This window comes from Mesoplodon bidens (assembly GCF_964165515.1).
Source record: "Mesoplodon bidens genome assembly, chromosome: 9".
NCBI lineage: Eukaryota > Metazoa > Chordata > Mammalia > Artiodactyla > Ziphiidae > Mesoplodon > Mesoplodon bidens.
Window position 1 is genome coordinate 66,407,875 of NC_138166.1, and position 24,470 is coordinate 66,432,344.

Below are 24,470 nucleotides of genomic sequence, written 5' to 3' on the forward strand. Positions count from 1 at the left end.
GTAGGAAAAAAAATCCAGTAAGAGCTCTGGTTAATTGATGCACTCAGTATGTTTTGGTTCATGCTTATGAGATTTGCATGACCACACAAATTTAGTGTTCTGTCTTCAGTCTACCAGATTGCTTTTCCCATAAAATAAGCCTTCTTTATTGCTGATGTTTGCAGTGCATCCCTTCCAGGCATAGTAATAGACATGAATTATTTTTGAAGAAAGCCAACGATTCCCATCTAAATCCAGTTTTCAAGTGTTTTGTCAATGGACAAGATAGCTTACTATTACCTCTAAGGACATCAGCACTTTTGATAAAAATGTAACAAGTGAATAGATTTTCCTTTTTTTCAGGGAAAGAGCTTTGCTTTGATGAGGTTTTGTCTTTGCTAAATTCATTGTGGATGGAATACTACCTTTATCACAGCTCTGGGCATGCTTTTTAGACCACCCTTTAGAATGTGTCACAATGACCTCTGTCAGCTTCCAGTAAAGACAGCAGATGAGGACCAATGATTTATGGCCAGTACCACTCTGATCTGTGTGTAGTTACGGACTGTCTCCATTTCAGACTCCCTTGCTGTCAACCAGCTTGCATTAGAGATCATTCACTATGAATAACTATATGTGAAGTTGCAACATTACTAATGCAAAGGGAAGAATCAATGGAGAAGGAAAACCCCAAATCAGATGTACTAAAAAGATTTTACATTTTTGATTAATTTACAATATAATTGGAGGCCTTATGATGGAGCCCCAGTCAACTTCTCACTGAAAAGTGAGGATTTGGGCACAGAAAGCATTTCACTTGATCATTACCAATGCCCAGATGTAAGAACTGATAGATATCAGAAGGAAAAAGGGAAGAAATGTGGTGCCAGCTGAAGGAAGGAAAAAAAGCTAGGAGGAATTTAATGTCACAAAAAGTAAGTCACATGGAAAATAGTGGGCCACCACACATGCTCTATGACCTGTTCTATTTTTTTTAGCTTACTGAAATTTTATTTATTTATTTATTTTGGTTGTATGTTTTTTAAATTTATTTTTATTGGAGTATAGTTACTTTACAATGTCATGTTAGCCTCCACTGCATAACAAAATGAATCATCCATACACATACAGATATCCCCTCCCTTTTGAACTTCCCTCCTATTTAGGTTACCACAGTACATTAGGTAGAGTTCCCTGTGCTATACAGTATGTTCCCATCCGTTGTCTGTTTTATACATAGTATCAATAATGTATCAATCCCAGGCTCCCAGTTCCTCCCACTCCACCCCTTTCCCCCTTGGCATCCGTACCTTTGTTCTCTATGTCTATGTCCTGTTCTTGCACTTACATCATTCTTTAATACTTTAGACCTTCAGGGCAAGAAAGGAAGGTGTAGGTGAGGATCATCAACTTTTTCAGGTGATCAACTTTACGGTTGAGTTCAAGTGCCAAGAGGCAGTGGACATCCCTGACTCAGTCACACAGAGGCCCCTTTAAGGGCAATTTGCAAAGGTGGGTTTCTGTACTGGGTCCAGTTGTCTTGGTAGATAGTGGAGCTGATGAAAACTTCCCGGCAAGGAGCTTGTGGTAATTGAATAGATCCCCAGGCTGGCTGCCATCTGGGAATATGGTCCCAGATACCCACCTGGCAGGGCCACTGGGTAACTCACCCCATTCAGGGGTGCCTCTGCTCCCAGAGCTGGAGGTTGCATTCTCACTATAAAGGAGTCTCATATACCCATTTTACAAGAGCAATTGCATTCAGCCTTCAGTGTGCCTGGGAATCCACTGAGCTTGGCTTGATCTAACTCCCCCCGTGCACAGATTGGACTGTGATTTAATGTGGATTTTCATTTCTGCCTCAACAGAGTGGGTTTCCTGCATGAATCACCTTTATTGTGGTTTTACTCTGGGCCACTTAGCCATGTTATAAATGATATTTAGAGGAATGAAATAAATCTGCTGCCCCTTTGATTCACCAATCCTACAAACCAAAAAAGCTTAGGCTTATTTAGCAATCTATTTCCAGAGAGGCCAACAGGGCTTTTAGTTGGTTGACGGCAGAAGACGAACGGGCAGTTTCGAGGCAGCCTGTGAAATGGCTCATGCAAGAGCTCCTTGTATTCCTTGCCCTGTCATTTGTCTTCCAAGATTCTGTTAGCAGATCTTCCATCTCTGAATTCATGCTGTGTGCAGCATGAAACTATCTTTTCAAAGTTGCAGCCTTTTTTCCGAATACTCCCTTCAACAGTTTCCTCTACTACCGACTGGAGACAAACCTTTATTGGCACAGCATTTCTGGGCAGGATGAGCCAAAGTGAGTTCCAGGAACTTCCAGGATCAGCCTCATTGACTACATGAAGCTACTGAGTCCTTTATTTCCCTCCTCTCCCTCTTAAAAAAAAAAAAAAAAAAAGGCAATGATCATATTTCAGACAGGTGCCTCCAGAACAAATCTTTCAATGTTTTCCTTTAGCATCCTTCAGTTCTTCACATCAGTGTCTTATTTCAGCAACTGTTCCTAGTTGCTCAAGGCGTTGCTCAAGGTGTTTTACAGAGAGTAAACTTCCTGGGTGAGGGGCGTACCATCCCCCAGTGACAAGGGACCTGCACCCTCCTGAGGCTCTGCTCAAGGCTGGCCTTGATCTCCCGTGCAAGATTGCTTTGCTTTTCTCTCTATTGCACACTCTGTTCCTGGAACCCAGCAGTCCTGTGATCTGTCCTTGTCAGGATTTGAAACTGATACATTTCAGTAAACACGCAGAGGAAGCAGTCAGGCATGAGTTCAGCTAATTCCTCCCCTGCAGGAAGGAATCTCCGGCTCATCCTGTCACCTGGTGAGTTCTTCTTGTTCAGGGGTGTTAGTGGCACCAGAGGTAGCTGGGATTCTTCCACAACAGGCTGACTTTCATTTCTAATGAGGCTTTTCAGAGGCAGCCTGGCCCTCAGCTGGATTCCTGGAGAAGGGCATGTGGTTGACCCTCTGATGCAGGTTTATGGACACGCTCTGTTGTTCCTTGTATGCTAACAAATTGTGCCCGTCTCACACATCAGTGATTCTTCAAACCAATGGCCAATTCCCCAAGAGGAACCTTGAAAGTTACCAGCTGCAAAAATCAGAAGTTCATTTCCCAGGCAAAATGGAGATTTGGCAATAGTTTAAAACTTTTTTACATTGAAATAATTATAGACTGATGAGAAGTTGCAAAACCAGTACAGAGAGGTCCCATGTTCTCATCACTCAGCTTTCCCCAATGATACCATCTTATATAATACAGTACATTAACACAATCAAGAAATTGGCAATGTTTTTATGGCAAGAGGGAATGGGCATCAAAAAGCCTGAGAGTACACTTAGTATTTGGAGTTCTGGTCCACTATTTGCTTAAAGAATGGCTATAAATTATTCACACACGGACATTCCATGTGTCATGAAAAAAAAAGGATCCCATTAAAAGCTATTCAGGGCCACCTTGAACTCTATTCCCACACAGAAAAAATTCTATGTAAAAGGTGGTGCATTACTCTGAGGGAGGCGGGGCCCTTTATTCCAAAAATAAGAGACCTTCAAACAGTCTCAGTTGTCTTTAAAGATAAGTGATCTTGGCTAATTGGGTCACTCCTGGCATCTTTTGTGGGATCCCAATTTCCCAGATATCTTGAACACTATGTTGGCTGAATGAAGCTTAGGGAAGGGTGGAAGAGTCAGCCTTATTAATAGTCATGTACCTAGGATGGGTTGGCAAAATGTGGTTGACATTTATTTATTACATAGGAGTTAGGAGCTTGAGTCCTGAACTCAGACAGGTCAAGTTTAAGTCCCAGGCTTGCCCCTTACCAGAAGGTTAACTTTAAACAACTTACTTGACTCTCTAAGCCTCATTTTTCTTATGCATGAAATGAGGACAACACAGCACCTGAGAAATCAGTGTCAGTTGATTGGAAACTCTCAGGCATCTAGTAGGTGCTCAATAAATTTTAGCTGTTGCTATGAATAATTATTTCTGACTAGGGTATTCTGGGAAGTGATTTTTATTCCCTTCAGTTTCTTGGATTTATTTTCAAAGCTGGTCCAGATAATTTGTGAAATATCTTCTAGTCTTGTGGTATGAAAAGTAGCTGGATGAGAGTGACTGTTCATTATATTTGGAAAACCATTTTGATTCCCATTACAGTTATTATTTTAAAAGAGTAATTGCTCACTATCCTATAATGCATTATAAATCACTGTGTAACTTCCACATTATTGACTGTTTGTTGATAAGTTACTTACATTATAGAATAGTCTAAAATTGGATCAAAAAACAGTTGCAGGATTTTAAAATCCAAAGTCAGTAAAACCCAGGTCCATATGGCTAGTCTAAAGTTAATGGGTCTAGAGCTATAGTTATCTAGACATTAACTTCTTTAAAAATGTAACAGAGGCCATTGGAATTGCTTGTGACAACTAGTCAAACATTAAGGAACATTAGTTGTTTTTGAAAATTTTTTTTTTGTTATGAAAAGTAGATCTCTCTGTTACCATGGTTGCCTGTGCCTTGTTTATAATTATAGGTTTTCTTTTCCTGGCACATCAGTAACGAGTAGCAAATCTACCCTTTTCAACATCAGCCCTACTTTAGTTGATGATTAATTAATAAATCACTGAAAATTACATGTAAATAATTTTAGGCTTAGATTTTAGAGTGGATGAAGAAGCTTTGCACTGTCTCCCCCAAATATGTTCTTTTTAAACAGAATATTATACTTCCAAATATGTTGATACAAGTTAGTAGAATGAAGAAAAAGTGGTTTATATCAAAGCTTTTACATGAAGAATTATCAGCAAATAGTGTTGGCAAAATGAAAGGAGCCCTAATTGTGGCATTAGGAGGCTTTGTTGCCATTTAATGTGATGCTTTGTAAACAAAGACTACTCTACAATGATCTAGCTCAGAAGGCAGATATTTCTGATTAGAACTACATCCTGCTGGGCTTAAATTTTAAAAGTAACACCTCATGAGTAACTGTAGTCTTTTGGCATCTTATACCGAGAACAAGTCCAAGTGTATTACAGTGCCAGGAAGGGGGAACCTAGGTTGGTGACAGCAGAATGCCCGGAACCCAAACCCAATCCTTTGTATCAGATTGTCATCAGCAATGTGTACCTATGCTTTCTTTGTTTTCCCCTTCTTGGCGGGGAGGGGTGGGAGGGGCAGACAAAATTGCTGCCCTGAAATTTCTATGAATTGTGTTTTCAGAGTACCAAAAATATTAGAAAATATTTGTTTCCACTTTGATTCTAACAATGCAGTCTCAGACAAATAGAAGAAACCCGAGGCTATCAGTAAGACTTTCCTTTTCCAGGAAAGGACATAGTTTTTAAAGAAAATTTAAGTTAACATCGATCTGGTATCTGGATATGGAACTACTTTCTGGGCATAAAAGAGATGGAAGGAATCACAAAGAGAACTATCAATATATTCAACTGCTTAAAAATGAAGAAGTTTCATATATCCAAAATATCATAAATACAAGTAAATGCCAAACAGGAACCGTATTTAGCCACAACAGGCACAGGCACAGACAAATGAGAATATTTTTAATACTTAGTAAGTTTATATTTAAAAAAAGTCACTAAGTAGCAAATGAAGGAAACACACAATTCACACTGGAAGAAAAACAACTGGCTGAATAACTATATCAGCAAAGCACATAAAGTTGCTAATATTAAAATAATGAAACCTAGAAAAAACGAGATACTGTTTTTTCTTCTATGAAATTAGCAAAGAATTAAAATACTGGATATAAGGTGTACCTTTCAATGCTGCCATAGATTCCTTCAGTATAGTGAGGGCCAGGGCTCTGGTGTCAGATCATTGGGTCCAAAAATCTGGTTGTATGACTTTGGGGAAGTTATGTAACCTCTTTGTGCCTCAGTTTGTCATCTGTAAATGGGTATAAAATAATACCTACTTTATATTGTTATGGACAAAGTTAAATGAGATAATACACGTAAAGCATTTAGCATGGTATCTGGCAGATAATAAGACTTCAACAAAAAAGGTAGCTGCTATCAGCTACTATTAGAGTCTCATTCACTGCTGATAGAAGTTTAATCTACTAATTGTAATAAAACCAGAAAGCAATATGGCAATACTTAATCAAAAGCCTTAAAAATAATCAAGTATATTTTTAGGAAAGTGTTCCAAGAAAGTACTCTGATGTTCACAAACATTATGTGCAAAGATGGTCATAAAGATAAAATATTCCATATGACCTAAATACTCAACAATAGAAAAATGAATTTAACTTGATTATGGGGCATCTCTCTATGGTAGAATACAACATGGCTATCAAAATTATGCTTTTTTAAAGAGGTTTTAATGATATTGCATATGCTCAAGAAATAACATTAACTTTAAAAGCAGAATATGAAATTATATTTACAATATCCAATTATGTGAATGTAGATATAAATTAAAGATGTAAATACAGAAAAATATAAGGAAACAACAAACATTTTAGTGGTTGTTATTTCGGGGCAGTGAGATTATGGGTATTTTCAAAAATATACTTTTCTGTATTTACTTTTTCTACAGTGAGCCTGTATCACTTTTTCTACACTTAAGATGAAACCTGAATTCAGAGAAGGAGATTTTAGATGGCATAGTGGAACATGTCATTTGCTTCTCATGAAATTTAAAATATGTTTTCAAAGCTATGTGAGGGGAACAAGAGGAAATAAATCAGTAAGAGACACACAAAAAATCACATTTATGTTGTAATCCAACTGATCCCACAGATGAGCTTCTGTTTGTAACTATCATCAGTCAGTTGATGAACAATGTTTAGCATGGGCCTACTGTGTGCCAGGCACTGGGCCATGCTAGACAGACCATGTTGAGCAAAGCAAATCCTGTCTTCACCCTCCTGGAGCACCTGGTCATATGGGTATTTAGTAATTCCAGATAAAAGTCCCAACAAACAAACTCCATGTATTTAGAGATTTATAAATTTACCAAAGTTGTTCTTTAGTTAAAAGAAAAATAATAAGAAAATGCTAATTTTTTTCCATTAGAAGAAATGTTTTTTAAAATCAAAAAGAAACAGTAAGATGCTCAATGTGTCTGAGTTGCTGGCCCTGTAGACGCGGCTGGAGGGAAAAGTCAGCACGGGAGGGAGTTATGTCTGAGCATCCAGGGTTGCCAGCTGTGCTCCAGGTCACAGAGAATGCCATTGTTTGTTCTGGGAAATAGCTACTTTTGTTTAGCAACTCCCCTATCCTGCCCCAGAGAGAGCAGACAAACAGTTCCAGTCCTGGTGTACTGATCCTTTGTAAAGTACCCTTATTCCTGCTTTTGTTGGCATTTCTACCTTTTAGTGACCCTGATAAAGATAATTAAGCAATGAAAGTAACTCAAAGAAAGCAGATGCATATGAAGTCATTTCCCAAAGTGGAAGAATGAGCTCCTTTTTTCACTCTGCCCCATATTAAATACACACTCACATATGTGCATTTATATGTGTGTATGCACATATACATATATGCCTAGAAAATAATACAGATATGCTTTCTTATCAGTGAAAACTCTGAAGCACATTTAGATTTATTTAAGAAAGAAAATACGCTCTACTATTATTAAGACGACTTATATAATTGGAGGGGGCCACAAATCTTTTCTATAAATATTATGATTATAATCACAAGTAAAGTAGATTAGGAAGATTTGCTTGAAATAATAGTTCAACTACCCACAATTCAACTACCTGCAGTTTCACCTTTTGGAAAAACAATCAAGAATGAGAAAATAGGGCTTCCCTGGTGGCGCAGTGGTTGAGAGTCCGTCTGCCGATGCAGGGGACGCGGGTTCGTGCCCCGGTCCGGGAAGATCCCACACGCCGCGGAGCGGCTGGGCCCGTGAGTCATGGCCGCTGAGCCTGCGCGTCCGGAGCCTGTGCTCCGCAGCGGGAGGGGCCACGGCAGTGAGAGGCCCGCGTACCGCAAAAAAAAAAAAACAGAGAAAATAATTAGAAAGCATTGGCAGGGTAGATATTGCAAAGTATCTGCCACTTCACTAATGCAGCATTCTTAACTCCACTGGACCCCGACTCTCCTTGTTCTATACACATTTCTAACAAACTAAATGTGGTTATCACCTTCCAAGACTTCTGCAGATTAGAAATAGAAAGAGTCCTCCCTACTGCTTTGGTGTATTGATAGTGACATGAAATAACAATTGAAAGTAAGGAAAAAATAAGAAAACCATACAATGTAGGTACAAATATTCAAAGAGCAAAGATGCCTGGGTTCAGGTACTGTAGGGGCCAGTAGTCCTCAGTGGGCCCTGAAGAAGCCACTACTTCAAACTCTGTACAAAATATATTTTCACACGGACTGTGCTAAGTCTTAAAGCAATGGTTATATTTTATTCTGTATACTCAGTTGAAGTTGGAGTGGTTATCTTAGTATATTATCCATTTTAAAATATTTTAAAACAGGTGAGTCTAAAAGAGCAAGCTCTTGACTATACCAAAAAATTCTCATCTAAAATAAAACCCAGAAAATTCATTTCAGGAGGTTCTAGAGAGCACACAAACACACATGCACGCGCATGTGCACACACACACATTACTCACGATAATTAGCTGCAATTCAGGAACATGTTTTCCTTTGTGACTCAGACTAGAGGAAGAAAACTGCTTTGGTTCTTTAAAAGAGGTTTTGAAAATATCCACAGGGAATAAGCAATACATTTCTCTAAGCTCCAGAGATCAATGTAATTACTTCGAAAGGCAGACCAATGTGGTTCGACTTTTGAATACCTAATATAAATACCACCCATTCCTCCCAGAAGAGATTCACTTTCACTGCATTTCATAAAACACATTTTTCCCATTCTACAAAGCTCAAACTGCTTTCCAAATATTTTATTACATACAGGGTTGAACCTGCCACTCTGAATTTTCTTGGAGTGATAGTAACTTAGCAAAAGTTCATCTGGAGATTTTAGAGTGAAACCTACAATGGCTATCTTCAAGATACAAGCAATAGCAGGGGTCTCCCAACCTCCCACACACTCCGCGGGCCGCACAGCAGGAGGTGAGTGGCGGGCGAGCGAAATGCCCTTCCCCATTGCTCCCCATCGCTCGCATTACCCTCTGAACCATTCCCCCCAACCCTATCCGTGGAAAAATTGTCTTCTACGAAACTGGTCCCTGGTGCCGAAAAGGTTGGGGGACCTCTGAGCTATAGGAAGCTGAAAACAAAGTTTCTGAACATCAAGAACTTGTCAACCAACTGGGGTTTCTTACTACTAGACAGATTCAGGTCTCTAATTCATCCTCATCAGTGTGATGCTGTAATTTGGGGGTGTGCCAGTGTGCCCTAGGAATGTGTGTTTTAACCAGCTCTCCTGGTGGTAGGTGGCTTACTCTTGGAGAATCCCTGTTGAGAGGTATCCCCAAGACTATTTGAACCACTTTTCCATACCTCTCTGTCTCTCAGTCTGTTTTCTTTATCAAACACATTGGAATTCTTTATAAGATGGTTACCTCTTTCCAAGTTTAAAATTATCCTCTCTGTTTCTTTTGACCTTACTAAATCAAATGTATTCAGCCATTTGATAGCTTTTTCTGTTCTTGAGTACACCACCTAGCTTGAAAGGTGGTAATTACAGGTTCTCCTGAAAATGCAAAATGATTTGAATGCTACTTTAGGTAGAGATTTGAAAACCGGACTTTTCTGTCCAACATTTCAAAAAGATATGGACTCCCTATAATTTCCTTACAGCATCTTTAAATCCTAAGCATTTAGCAAATGTATATTTAATCAAATATTGTAAATTATTTATTATTGCTGGAACAAACATTCAGTTTAGGGTAAAATTTCTTTAATATTTAGACTGACATTTCATCATTTTGTATATGATACATGTATATTTTATGGCACATTGGGCTCCTCTGTATAGTTGGTATGTTCAACACATGTACGATTTTGTGTATAATGTAGTTATGCCTACTTCGTGGCACACAGGGCAGAGTGTTAACCTTCTGAACTATTACCAAAATTAACAGTTGAGTCTGCATTTGTGATAAGATGATGGTCAGAAAGATTGTCTGCTCTGCACTTGGTCAGCGTTATAACTCTCAGCATGTTCCTTCTCCTTAGTGACAATTTGTTGCATGACGTAGGCATGCAGTGGTTTTAAAGATGGGCTGCCTTTGTAAGGGATGCAGGGAAATTACTGCTTTAAAAGACTGTTCGACAAATGACACCAGGCAGAAAACTTAATTTTGTGCTGAAGATGAAGCCACAAACAAATGATAGTGTAGCATTTCCTGTGCTGATTTCATGAATAAAGTAAGAGAAGCTAAATTGTCCTTATTCCACCCAAAATTGTAAATTAGGAGTGCATTTTGGTACCTACTCCCCAAACCATGCTTTAATTTAAAAAACACCTAAATGGAAAATATATTACAAATATGATACTGTACACAAATACAAAATAAATATGAAAATATGATATTAAAAATAAATGATATTATAAAGAAAGGGGGCGCCTCTCTGCCCTTTCTTCCCTCCTGTTTGTGAGTCATCATCATCTCCCAAATTGTCTCAATTAACTGCCACCCATAAGCATGACTGTTGTCACAGATGGGTACTTTTCAAAATAGATAACAATCCATTTACACATGCCCCAAAAGGAGAAAACATTATTCATTGAATTAGAAGGACTGCCTGTGAAAGCAGAGCAGAATTTTTAGAATTGGAAAAGATAAGATGAATAGTCCTCCAACAGAGTACCACTTGGAATGTGACTGTTCCTTCTGGTTGTGCTATGGTAAGAGCATAGTCCACTCCAACAAAAACCTTCCATCTGTGCTGGGACATCTAGGTCTGACCTGTCTGCCACATTAGCAACTGGCGGGTTAGAATAAGTCATGCAGCATTTCTCAAAATGTATGTCCACAGAACTCTACTTACTCTGAATGTTCAGAAGTGTACTTGACAAAATTGGTGTCACGGTCAGACAACTATTGGAACCATTGTGTTCAACGATGTCTGCAATGTTCTTAGTGTAGGATATCTCAGACTATTTAATTTCAATTTTCCTTTTTTCATTGAGTAGCTCATGAAACAAATGTTTCTAAAAATTTGCTTTAGAAAATGTTGGTTTCATGGGTTATTTTAACTCAAGTATTTTGTGCACATACACACATACGATGTGCATGCAGAGTTAAACATGAATTTGGAACAACTGAACCATTGTTCTCTGTGCTCTGTAATTAACTACATAGTTTACTGTTAATTTGAGAATAATGACATTTTAACTACACATTATAAAATGGAAATAATAATTTCATGGTGAAACCTTGAGTTAGCAATTGCTAAACAGCACATCAGCTCTGTCCTGAAGACCTCGGCAGAGTGGGAGCTGTGAAAATTAAAAGGGAAATTTCATGAAAATGGAGTTGGGGAGCTCTCATGCACCTACCACTTGTATCAGTACAGATCCCAATAGGGAGAGATACACCTTCTTAGATCTCTGGCAGAAAGTGACATTACTATCGCCAGCAGGAAGAAGAAAGGTTTTCTCCTTGCCTGGCAACAGCTCAGCCAATAAAAAAACACTATACTTTGAACTCCCAGTTCCCTCAAAAATGAACTTTTTGTTTATAACAGCCTCTCCCACTTCCCCTTCTCCTCTCCCTTGCTAAACCTGACATGCATGTGGTTCGCCATAAATGCGTGTCTAGGATTGCAATTCTTTGCTGCTCCCAAGTAAACCCTGTTTTGCTGGTAAAATAACTGGCTCTTTTATAATGTTTTAGGTTAACAGAGCAGAAACAGACAGGGGAAGAGATAGCTTCAATGTAATGTGAAGAGGTTTTTGAACTACTGCTACAGAATGCTCTGGAACTCCATATGACTGGGTTTTTAGGTCATTCAATGGACAATGGGTCTTGGAGGAGACAGTGTTTGAGCTGAGTATTGAAGAATAAACAGTAATTCAAAGAACTGGAGTCAGGTGGGACACGTGAGCCTGAGGCATAGAAGATCACATGGTATAATAGCTGGGAAGTTTGTTTCATTAAGAAGGAAAAGGGTAAGATGAAAGTGCAAGTAGGGAAAGGCCAGACCATGCAACGAGTTTGGACACAGTGGTTCTTTTTTTTTTTTTTTTTATGACTGACATTTAGAAACAAACAAACAAAAAGCAACTTTGTATGTATTTTAGTGGAAAATAGGAGAGTCTCTCAGGGACTGCTAGCCAGATGTGAGTTTTAATCAATTCTTTTGAAAATTTGTAGCAAATAATGAAACCCTGGAGCTATTTACCCCTTTAGAAATGAGCACAGCTATTTATTTGACAATTTCCACATGAAAAGCTTAATTTTTAGAAGCATATTATTTTTAAAAAATCACTGCATATAGGATACTTTATACTGATGTTTATATCCACTTGGACCTTGCAATTCTGAAGTTAGTGTTAATAGCTACGCTGACGATTGCTTCACTTTTTTCCAGATAAACCTGTGAGGTTGGGGAGGACTCTTTATGAAAGGTAGTGTGCGTGTGTGTTTGGGGTGGGGAGGGTAGGTGGCTAGCTTATAAAATCTTGCTTAAAATAGCAGATAAATTTCAGTTCTAACTGAAGATCACCTAACCAAAAATGAACCTATGGTCAGCCATTTTCCATCCATAAACATGCCAGAGATTCTAGGATAGATGGAGAAGTTGGCATTTCTGGCTTGAGCCAGGAAAATAAAAAGGCTAAGGTACTGAGGACACAACGTTCTGTAAGAACAATTGCATTCTACAAGGTCACCGTGCTCAAGGATGTCCTTAAGTAGCTATTGCTTTATTTCAGTAAGGTCTCTGGCTCTTACTTGATCCAGTTTTTTAAAAACAGTTTTGTCTCCAAAACAACAGCATTGACTGTCGTTGTGCTAAACTATAGCCATCGGAGCGCCTAAGGGTGAATGTCAGCTTGGCATTCCCTGGAGGTGAATATTTATATATATATATGTATGTGTTTTTTTAAGTTAAGTTTTCAAGTTTAATCACCGTCCCATCTCTGTTGATTTAAATGAATAAAATGTCACCTTATTTATAGGATCATACCGTTTTAAAATGTTTTAATCTAACATAAATGAGCCTTTATAAGCCAAATGATTTTTCAGCCTACATAGATCTTATTCAAAGAAACCTGCAACTTAGACAGTATTATCATCCTCATTTTATAGGTGAGAAAACTGAGGACCAGCAGGTCCCAGACCCTTGGGCGGTGGAACACAGGAGGTAAACATTGTTCCTGTGACAAAGGTCTTGGGTTACTAATCCAGGGCTCTTTTCACCATTGCAATGGTCTCTGAATCTACACTCTGCTAGAACTTTTTTCTCCTGGATTGGAAAGGCTTCCTTTGTCTTAGTTTACACAGTAACAGCTTAGAAGATATCACTTTATTTTAAAACTTTATAAAATCTGCCTAACAACATTATAGCACGTTTATTTAATATATAGGGGTGGGGAAGGGTTTTAATGCCAATGTGGAGACCCACTCAGACGCCCACAACTGATATGACGATTATTTTAGTAAAGACATTTTAGATCTAACAGATGCAGAAAGAAGCCTTCCTTTACCACAAAAAGCAGAAACTTCTGGGAGTGAGGCTGCCAAGAATCCCCTACCCCGGGAGCTTTATGGCCATGAAGAAAAAATCTGAAAAGACCACTCCCATTTGCATAAACAGACATTATCACAAACTTTCTTATCTCCCATTTGTTCCCCTAGAAAACCATTCGTTCATTTCACAGAATATTCTTCTCTCTTTCCTCTCTTCCCCTGCCATTAAGTTAGATATATAAACTCCCATTTTTAGCTGCTTAGAGAGCCACTTTTTGGTACATTCCTTGTTAAGCTATAAGTTTGTTTAATTTGCAGACCCCCAGTACAAAACCTAAGAGGGTAGAGGAAAATATTTCCACCCCTACACCATTAGCTCAAATCAAATTGTTCTTTTTTCTTTTTTTACTGTAGTAAAAAGCACATAACATAAATTGGATTCTTATCTTTTTATATATTTAAATCCAGTCTTGACATTTTTCTAGAATTTGCAGTAGATCTGTACCTTTTTAGATATATGTAATCATTCCTTTAGATACAATTCATTGAGCACTACCCGGTGCCAGTAAGTGGGATAAGTTGTTTCATATTTTAGCCCATTCAGTTTTCCCAAATCTTTAAGGTAGATGTTAGCTCCCTAACGGCATGGATCCAATGAAATATGGGATGTACAGTTAGCCCTCAGGAAGGCAACCATGCACCAGCGGTGTATTTAATATTAGATAGGAGGTTCACATGCATATAATAAGATAGTGTAATTCTCCCATTTTACCCCTCCCCAGTTGGGTTTGTGTTTGGGCTTTACAAACCAAAAAAGCAAAACTTTGAAAATAGTTCCATTAAGGAATCATAAAGTAAAGCTCATGAATCAAGATCTGGAGAGGTGAAATGATTCAGCTGGGAAGAATCCTTGTGGTCCTCAGGTGCCGTGAGGAACAGGACCAGCTCTTCTGGATGTAGGATGCAGTAAAAAGGGCACAGGTTTCGAATAAGATCACACTGACTTTGAACCTCAACTCTTTTACCAACTTGCTGTTTGATCCTAGGCAAATACTGATCTCCTTGAGTCTCAGTTTCCTCATCTGTAACATGGGGATAATATCCTTTTCAAAGAGTTGCTAGAAGGAATAAATGAGGTAACGTGGTTAACACATCCACAGGAGGATGATAGTCACCAAATTCAGGGCGGCACCTTTTCAGGGAAGGAGGGAGGGAGAGGAAAAGGACTCAGGAGGGGAGCAAAGGGAGCTTCTGTTTTAGCTGGAATATTTTGCATCTTTTATACAAACGCACAAAGATCTGAGCCAAGGAGAATACAATACTGGCATTTGTTAATCTGGAGACAGTGCTTGTTAAATTATTTTCTGTACTTTTAGTTTAAATTTTTAATTAAATTTTATAGTGTCTGGCATATAGGGCACACTAAATATGGATTCAGATCCTTTTCCACAGCCCTTATCAGAAGGACGAAGTCTCTATTGTGATGAACTTAGTTGTGACCCAAGGAAACAAACCCTTCTGTGAGCCTGAGCTGTAGTGGAGTGTGCCCTGGGGAGCTGGGCACCCACTTTCCACAATGGAGTTCAACAGACAAGTTCACGCTCCCGGTGCAGCCTGGATGAACACAAGCATCCCTACACTGTCTTCTTTAGCTTTACCACTCAGTGCAGAGACATGGTGTTTTATGTGGTCTACATTCTACAGCCAGATTACACTTTCCATATGGGATTCTCTATCAAGGAAAGCTGTTTACATTTTACTTTACTGTAGCATGCATCTCCTGCCAACGCATGTGTCACCATGATTTCCATATTGGAGCCTTTCCTTCACCACAGTGATGTTTATTTAGTCTGTACAATTTGTTTAGATTCTCCTCATGGAAATTCGGGATTTAAGGTTATGAAAATAACTCTTACAGAGCTTTCATGTGGTCAACTCCACATGAAAGTGGGTTTTCCTGAAGCTTATTGTAAACCAAGCGATTACCATGTACAGAAGGGCAACTGAGCTTAGAGATGACATCGACCCATCTTTATGTTGCCACAAATATTCACATAGCACACAACACAAGGTAGCTCAACGCAGAGGGTTTTCAGCCTCTGAAAGAACTCAGGGCTGTTCAGTTGTCTGGTTCTTTTTTGATCTCCTAGCTTCCCATCTCTGTGCCCTCCCACTCTCCCTTCAGCTTGACTCCGAGAAAGGAGAAGGGAATGTTCTGAAGACAGAAATTAAATGCCTTAAGCCCATCCTAGCATGCGTAGGGATGGGCTCCCCCATCATTTCTATTCCATAGAAAAAGGCTCATTGTTCACACAAGCGGGATTTTGTGAGCAGTATTCTTCCACTGCCAGAGAAAGAGAAAAATAGTTTTCTTTTCTCTCTAGTTTTTTTTTTTTTTTTTTTTTTTTTTTTGGCAGAATTGATGCAGGGGACACGTGGCTGTCAGCTCACTCGGGGTATGCACAGAGGAATTTCAGAATGTTTTAGACGTTATAAAATTGCAAGTTAACAGCCGGCAGAGGTATTTACCTTGGAAATTAGACAGTCTTTCAAATCATTTATCAGAGCGCTTACAATTCCCGTTGCAAGGCAGGTGAAATAATAACGGATATTTGGGACTTAAATCATATTCAATGCAGGAAAGAGAAAGCTATCTGCATCCAAATTACCTGAAGAAAAGGAAGAACCGTTATTGCCTGGGCAGTTACTGCTGCTGCCACCAGTTTTAACACGATGCCTAGCAGCTGCTAAGGGAGAAGGCGAGAGCTAATGCTCATTGTCATTAAACAAACCTTCCTCTCCAATACACATGCCAGCCCTGCGACTCCCAGGCTGTTTGAAACCAGACGTCAAAAAACAATTCGCAACCTTAAATGCGGCTTCCTTTAAGAGAGAAGTGAGAAAACCCTTGTAGTAAAAACGCTGCTCTCTTCTTTGAAAAGTATTCCCTTGGTGTTTTAACATAATAAAACGGCAATATCCTTTTAAGCCAGAAAGCAATCTCCCCAAAGTAATTACTGCCCATCAAGGATAACTGTAACTATGTTGTAGGAAATCAAGGTAGGGAGAAAATCAAGGGAAGGAGAAAGCTATTTTCTCAGTTAAAGTGAATGTGAATGGCAGCGCCTTTACGGTATTTGGTTATGGCAGTGTAGCTCAGCTGGGAGGAAAGAAAACACCTAAATACCTGAATTCCATTAATTTTACAATAGTATTTCCACTGAGACTTAGTGCAGTTCTTACTGTCCTTTCTGCAAACACCAGTACAGTTATTCATAGAGTACTTTGTAAAAGAATCCAGGTACAGGATATACACACAAAACAAAAATGACTAGTTAAGTTGGAACTTGGTACCACCAGAAAACCCAGCACAGAGCAGTTATTTCCATGTGACAGTTTAAATGATGTGATCATTTAACTCAGTGGAAGAGTCGTTTATCCTCTGTCCTCTAATGTGGTTGTCTTAGAAAGACTTTCACTTTTAAAGGCAATAACATTTAATTAAGACAACAAATTAGAAAAGAAAGAATGATCACAAAACCAAAATTCCAGGCGAAATGCCTCCTTTACTCTCTTCTGCCCTCTGCTGGGTACTGTGTGTATCCTCTTTGCCGGGGGGGGGGGGGTTGGGGGGGAGGGGGGAGCGTGTGTATTTTCCCACCTCAGTTCTTCCCAAAAGACAGTGTTGAGGTGGGTCTGGATGTGACAAATATTTCTATTCTGGTGGATCTTGTAGGTAAGTGTCTCGAGAGTGAGTCAGGTATTTATCTTCTGTTTCTTTTTTTAAATTTATGATAAAATAGACATAACACAAAATTTACCGTTTTAACCAGTATACACTTCAGTGGCACTAAGTACATTCCCATCATTTTGAAACCATCACCACCATCCATCACCAGCACTTTTTTCATCTTGCAAAACTGAAATTCTATACCCATTAAACACTAACTCCCCATTTCCCTACCACCACCACACCCCCCACCCCAGAACCCCTGGCAACAACTATTTTATTTTACTTTTTATTTTTTTAATACATTTATTTATTTTATTTTGGCTGCATTGGGTCTTCGTTGCTGCGCTTGGGCCCTCTCCAGTTGCTGTGAGCGGGGGGTTGCAGAGCACAAGCTCTAGAGCACAAGCCCAGCAGCTGAGGCGCATGGGCCCAGTGGCTTCACGGCATGTGGGATCTTCCCGGACCAGGGCTCGAACCTTCATGCCCTGCATTGGCAGGCGGACTCTCAACCACTAAGCCACGAGGGAAGCCCAGCAACCACTACTTTAAATACATTCTGTCTCTATGAATTTGATTACTCTAAGTACCTCATATAGTGTTTGTCCATTTGTAATCAGGTGTTAATTTTTATTACTTATACAGAAATAGTAAAAGCATATATAAGTAACAATGAGGGGAGATGAAACAGAGTATATAATTAGTACATATTTGACGAGCAAGGGAAGGAGACAGGCAGTCAACATAAACAAAGTGGCAAATAGATAGAAGAGCAGTGTAGCAACTCCTGGCAGGTGCTTCACTGTTATGACCCTGTGGCTCAAAATAAAGCCCAAATAACGAAACTGCGCAAAGGACCACAGCTAATAGGTGGCAGAGCTTGGTTTGAGTCTAGGATTTCCAGATTCCAATGTTTCACTGCATTGATATTTTTAATCAACCCATGTCCTCCAGTGCAGTTCCTCACCTTTTACGACACTAAGAAATTCCCCGGGGGTAAAGAACATGCTCTTTCCTCACTGTTCTCTCATGGGTGCAGTCACCTAACAGTTCATTTAATATGTTTGACCTCGAGACCCTGAATCCCAAGTATCTCTCATTATCTCACTTTTTGTCTCACACACTATAATGGAAGGGTGGCTGCTGACTTAGAGCGTGGGCTCACTCGAGGCCCCAGGATCTTGACAGTCATTGTCATGTGGGTCGACCCCATTTTGGAAAGATTCTTTAAAGGTGCCCGAGCGGTTTCTAAACTGGAGATCTGTAGAATTGACAAAAGAATTAGTTGAGACAAACTGAATCTACAGGAGGTTCCTTTTATTTTTTATTTATTTTTTAATTTTTTTTGTGTACTGTTGCGGAGGACAGGCTCCGGACGCGCAGGCTTGGCGGCCATGGCTCGTGGGCCCAGCTGCTCCGCAGCTTGTGGGATCTTCCTGAACCGGGGCACGAACCCGTGTCCCCTGCATCAGCAGGCGGACTCTCAACCACTGCGCCACCAGGGAAGCCCCAGGAGGTTCCTTTTATTAAACACAGGTATAGCCAATGACCAAACAACAAAAAGAAAACTTATTTCGCTGTGCTTCCAGGGTTGACAGAGAGCACACCCTGTCGTCAGCATGTTGGAAATGTTGCGTAGATTCTGCTGCTGCCACTTCCTCGCTCAGCTCAGAGGCCCTCAGGATGGGACTCTAGGCATCTAGATCCTGAGCATTGGGTTTCCTCCCTGCAAGGGCTTGAGTTCCCACTTAATGTCACAGAATCTTTTTTATCTACTGCATTTCTAACACTCTAGTTGTTGGTGTTCCTGTTTGCTCTTGACAAGTCTGTGCAATTGCTGGAGAGGTGATGTTCTCATCCTGTAAATCTACTAGCTGTTTAAAAACAAGCAAATAGACTGTCCTTCTCATTGTTGGTGTTGGCAGTGTCAGGGGAAATTTCTAGTTCTACCAGATTTTGGTGGAAAGAGAAAAGTCCTGATCTGGAAGAGTATTTCCCAGACACTGCTCCCTGGTGGGCCCTTACTCTGTGGTGGCTTCCCAGGCAGGACTGTCAGTGCCACTAGAGTCAGGACTAGAGAATAGCATAGCAACTAGATTCAGGACTGTTCTTTGCTGCTCCTACCAGAGTTTATTTTGGTGTTTGACAATTTTATGCTGACTGATGACATTTACAACTGAGTTGTAGTTTCTTAATAAATGGTTAGCGGTTGAATAAACCATTAGAGAGGACTTTAGTTAAAATACTTAAAGCAATATTTCTCAGAATATGATCAACTCTCACCCATTTATATGACAATAAACTGGCTCACAAGAATCAAAGATGAGTTACAGAGAACATTTTTATTTTAAATTAGATTTGTAGGCATAACATTTATCTTCCCACTCTGATTTACTAAGACCAGAGAGTATATTATAATTAATATGTAATAGGGAACCAACTCTAATATAAGCTGAGAAGTGTCTTTATTTGGTCTTGGTAGGACCTCCTGGAGTGGTCTTCCTAGGATGGACATCGGTTTTCATTGGTCCTTACCGAGCTGGTCAAGTGAACGCCCCACTTATTTCCACTGTGTTGATGAAGCTGCCCACCTCGGGAACAGTGCCTGTATCTTTAGCTCCATCAGCACGACACTTGGCTTCATCAGCACAGCACCTAGCCAGCTGCAACTGACTTTCTATCTCAACCTTCTGAAAAGCATAGCAAGTGGTTCAGAGCTCCAGCTCTGGCCTCCCATAGAAAGGCATTCAGACCCCAACTCGCCCTCTCACTGGCTCAAAGACCTTTGGCAAATGACTTCCCTCTCAGGGGGGTTGGGAACACCCAACGAGGTGATGCTCTAAAGCCCTGGCTCAGTTTCCATACCAAATGCTCACTCTGTGCATAGTAGCTCTCATTGGACTTCTGAAAGGTGTCTGGGTTTCCAGGTAGGGGCTCTTGCTTTTGGCTCCATCCCTCATTCTTATTTTCATCTTTCTTTTTTTTTTTTTTTTTTTTTGGCGGTACGTGGGCCTCTCACTGTTGTGGAGCACAGGCTCCGGATGCGCAGGCTCAGCGGCCATGGCTCACGGGCCCAGCCGCTCCACGGCATGTGGGATCTTCCCGGACCGGGGCACGAACCCATGTCCCCTGCATCGGCAGGTGGACTCTCAACCACTGCGCCACCAGGGAAGCCCTCATCTTTCTTTTTAAAACCACTCTTGTTATGAGTGAGGCCCTGCCGCTCTTTTCCTTTGTAATCCAATTCTAGGCTGAACAATGGCTTGACTTTCCGGAGACATATTCACTGTCTACCACATTTTCAGTTATCATCTTCCTGGATACTCGGGACTTTCCAGAATAAAATGATCTTTTAAAATGACTGAAATAGTCTCTAAAGCAGCCACATTGGACTGCTTGGGTCCCCACTCCAGCTCTGCCTTTTAAAGTCAGCATGAGTTTAAGAAAGTCTCTTCTCTTCTGTGTGCCTTAGTCCATTCATCTGTAAAACGGGGACTAACAGTGCTTCACAGGTACCCGTGAGGATCTGACAACGAGGTACATGTAAATCGCTTGGAACAGTACCTGGCTCTGTGACTAAACAGGACCATCATTGTTAAGGCCTTTTCTAAACACAAAGTTCCAATATTGGGTTGATTGGTAATGAGATTTGTGGAGGACACAGAAGGAAGTAGGAGTAGAAAACAGGGAAAGAGTAGAGGCAAATGAGGCCCCAGGGAGGGACCAAGTAGAGTCTGACACAACAGGGGTGACATGTCATCCCCAGCCTGGGTCTGATGCATTCATAAGTCACAGCTTGCTCTCCTTCTCCCAAAAGCTGACTTGGCTGCAAATGACCTTCCCAGAGCAACTTGTCTTGGAATTGTCTATGCTCATGGTGATGAGGGGACATGAGATGCTTGTAGGATATTTCTGTGATTTACGGGTTTGTGGACTGAGTTAAGGGGCCCCTGTTAAACACTTCTTTTCCCTAAGAGCACCTGTCCTTTCTGTTTTTCTTCTAACTCCTTGAAGGATATAGTTTAACCAAGAAAGTTACTTCATGCAACATTCAAATACCTGGTTCCAGAAAGCAATATACCTAAATTCACCCAAAGCATCTTATTTAGGGACGAAATTCCTAACATCCTCTTCTGTAAAATGGAGGTGATAATACCTACCTTACAGAGTGTTTTGAAAGGTTAGACAGAATTACCTTTGTGCTCAGAGTAGAGGTTGGCATAACAGAAGAGGTCGATGAATATTTCTTGCTGCTGGTGCTGGTGAGGATAATGGCTGTAACTGAGGTGCAACACCCTGTGAGGACACTGAAACAAGCACGTGGATGGCCTCCACCAGGCTTAATACGACACCTGAGAACGGTGCTTTTCTAGTAATTTAGTAGAGTTTACAAAGTACTGGCATACACCTTATCGTATTGGATCCTCCTGACAGCAAAACGAGGAAGATATGAGACAGAATAATATTCAACCAGCCATGGGGTAAGCCATGAAGATGGGAAAGAGAGGAGTAAGGAGGTATATGGGGAGAGACATGCATCTTTCCTGCTCCTGGATTCTTCTGACAGCTTGGTAAAGTCACCAAGTAGGTACGTTTAAAATTTCGTTAGAAATTTGGGAAGGAGGGACTCAATCCCTTGTTTTTTGGACACCGCCATGCTCCCGTTTGCCCTTCCCCCTCTGCTCTTTCTGTTCTGAGCCCCCCATGGCAGATGTTCAGTACCCGTTGGTGACCTGAACCACCTTCGCTTTGCCAAGGAATAAGCTCAATCGAGGGCTTGTCCCAGGATTGATCTTGCAAAAGCCACTCTCAGAGAACAGAGAGATTGGTTCCTCTCAGAATCAAGAAAAGGCCAAAGACTTTTTCTTTTGGAGGCAACGGGAAATCAGTTCAGAAGGACTTAGGCACTTCTCTGTTTTAGTCACTTCTCTGTTTTAGTCATGTGGCCTGGAGCAACCCCCCGTGAGCCTTGGTTTCTGCATCTGTAAAACAGAAGTAGTATTAACTATCTTGTTTTAGAAGAATTAAAGATAATGCCTGCACATATATTAGGAGTGCAATAAATGGCAGCAACTGTAACTATATCTGCACCCCCAAGGTGGAAGGGTGAAGGGGTGGAGAGGGAGGGAAAAAGAGTTGTGTCACAAAGATATCATAGGCTGGGGACTATTTATGTTTATTCGTGGCCTATCTATTTTCTGAAATCCATCTTTTATCTTACTACCTAATCTAGATTATCACGAAAGAAAAATAAAACAGAGGTGCAGAGGAAGCAAGGGAGACGTCAGTGAGAGAGGAGGCGAACCGAATGGAGATGTTTTGTTGTGGCCAATAACATCCAGGCCTGGGAAAGTTTAAAGCTCTCCCCCAAGTTCCTGTGGGCCTAACACTCCCCACGTCCTGCAGCTCCAGCCCCTTCATCCTCCTTTACTGTGTTGGTTTCACCTGGTGACAACCAAGAGTTAACCTATCACAGCGTTTCTTTTGTCTGTTTGTTTGTTTGTTTGTTTGCGGTACGTGGGCCTCTCCCACTGCGGAGCACAGGCTCATGGGCCCAGCCGCTCCGCGGCATGTGGGCTCTTCCCGGACCGGGACACCAACCCGTGTGCCCTGCATCGGCAGGCGGACTCAACCACTGCGCCACCAGGGAAACCCTATCACAGTTGTTTTATAAGAACTAACCACAGGGGCTTCCCTGGTGGCGCAGTGGTTGAGAGTCCACCTGCCGATGCAGGGGACACGGGTTTGTGCCCCGGTCCGGGAAGATCCCACATGCCGCAGAGCGGCTGGGCCCGTGAGCCATGGCCGCTGAGCCTGCGCGTCCAGAGCCTGTGCTCCGCAATGGGAGAGGCCACAACAGTGAGAGGCCCGTGTACCACACAAAAAAAAAATAATAAAGAACTAACCACAACAAGCAGTTTCTGGCTGTTCCATGTATTAAGATCTGGGGTATGCGAGGTAAGGCTCCCTTTATCCAGCCCAGTCCATCGGTCCTCTCCCTCCCCCTCTCTTCCTCCTCTTCTTTGCCCCTATGCCCACCCAGTCAGTACTTCTCCCCCTCCACGCACTTGCTTTCTCCAACCCTGGAACTATTTCTGCTCCAAATGGAAATCGTAAAAGCATTTCTTCACCAAGGTAGATCTTCCCTAAGAGGAATCCTCCAACAACCACTGACAGAATAAAATGTTCTCCATCTCGTTAGAACCCTGCCCCCGGCCCGGGCAGGCGTGTGGTAACAGCGCTGGAACCCAAGGGCTGGGCAGCAGGACGGAAGGGACATCGGTTTGCAACCAACGGAGTCGGCTTGCGCGCAGAGCCGCGTGGCGTGTGCATTTTTCGTCTAGAGAAAAATTAGGTCAGCTATAAATGGAGAGGACATGAGCACCGTGAAGCCTGCAGATCTCTGCTGGGTTTCCTAGGGGATGATCTATGGTACAGAGCTGTGGAGGTGTCCTTGGAATACGGGGCTCAAGTCGGGCATTTAACAGAAAGCTCAGCTTGCTTTCTGATAAATACACACACCGCTTTAATGTTAAGCCTGGGGAAAGTGTGTATTTAGTGGGGTGTTTTATTTTACGCTGGCCTGCATGCTGCTCCCCAGCCCTGCCCAGGGCCTTGGTACCTGCTGCTCCCTCCCCTGGATGCTTTGCCTCCCATCCGTCAATCTCCCTCAATGTGACCTTCCCCAGAGGCCTCTCTGCTGCCTCATCTAAGATTGCACCTGCCATTATCAACTGTGAACACACCCCTTTAATTTGTTCATAGCTCTTATTACTCTCGGACATCTATAATATATCAATTTATTTATTTCTCATCAGTTTCCCCTGACTAGTAGATTCGCTTTCTGGGGGCAGGGCACTTGCCTTTTCTGCTTATTTCCACGTCTCCAGTTCAAGAGCGCTCGATAAATGTTGGTTGAAAAGTGACATCTGGGGGCACACTATTGAAACCAGAGGCCCTCCTCAGGACAGATCATATTCAGCCTGCTCGGACTGTCACCAAGCTCATTTCTCAAGGGCTCCCTGCTGACCTGGAAGATGATGTGGTTATTTTATCTCTTTTCTCATTCTCTACCCTCCTCAATATATTTTTGTGTTTAGAGCTTTCGGGACCCTGTTAGCCCTTTTCCTACATGCTTTCGTAGGTATCC

The 24,470-nt window shown here is 41.2% G+C and overlaps 1 protein-coding gene across 1 annotated transcript in view; it reads right to left on the minus strand.

Annotated features, from left to right (window-relative positions):
• The window catches only part of ELMO1 (engulfment and cell motility 1), an 813,276-nt gene that overhangs the window by 608,384 nt on the left and 180,422 nt on the right, over positions 1-24,470 (minus strand). Inside the window, exon 9 of the mRNA XM_081244556.1 lies at positions 5,777-5,906. The gene's annotated coding sequence lies outside the window, so the exon portion shown is untranslated. The remainder of the gene's footprint in view (positions 1-5,776; positions 5,907-24,470) is intronic.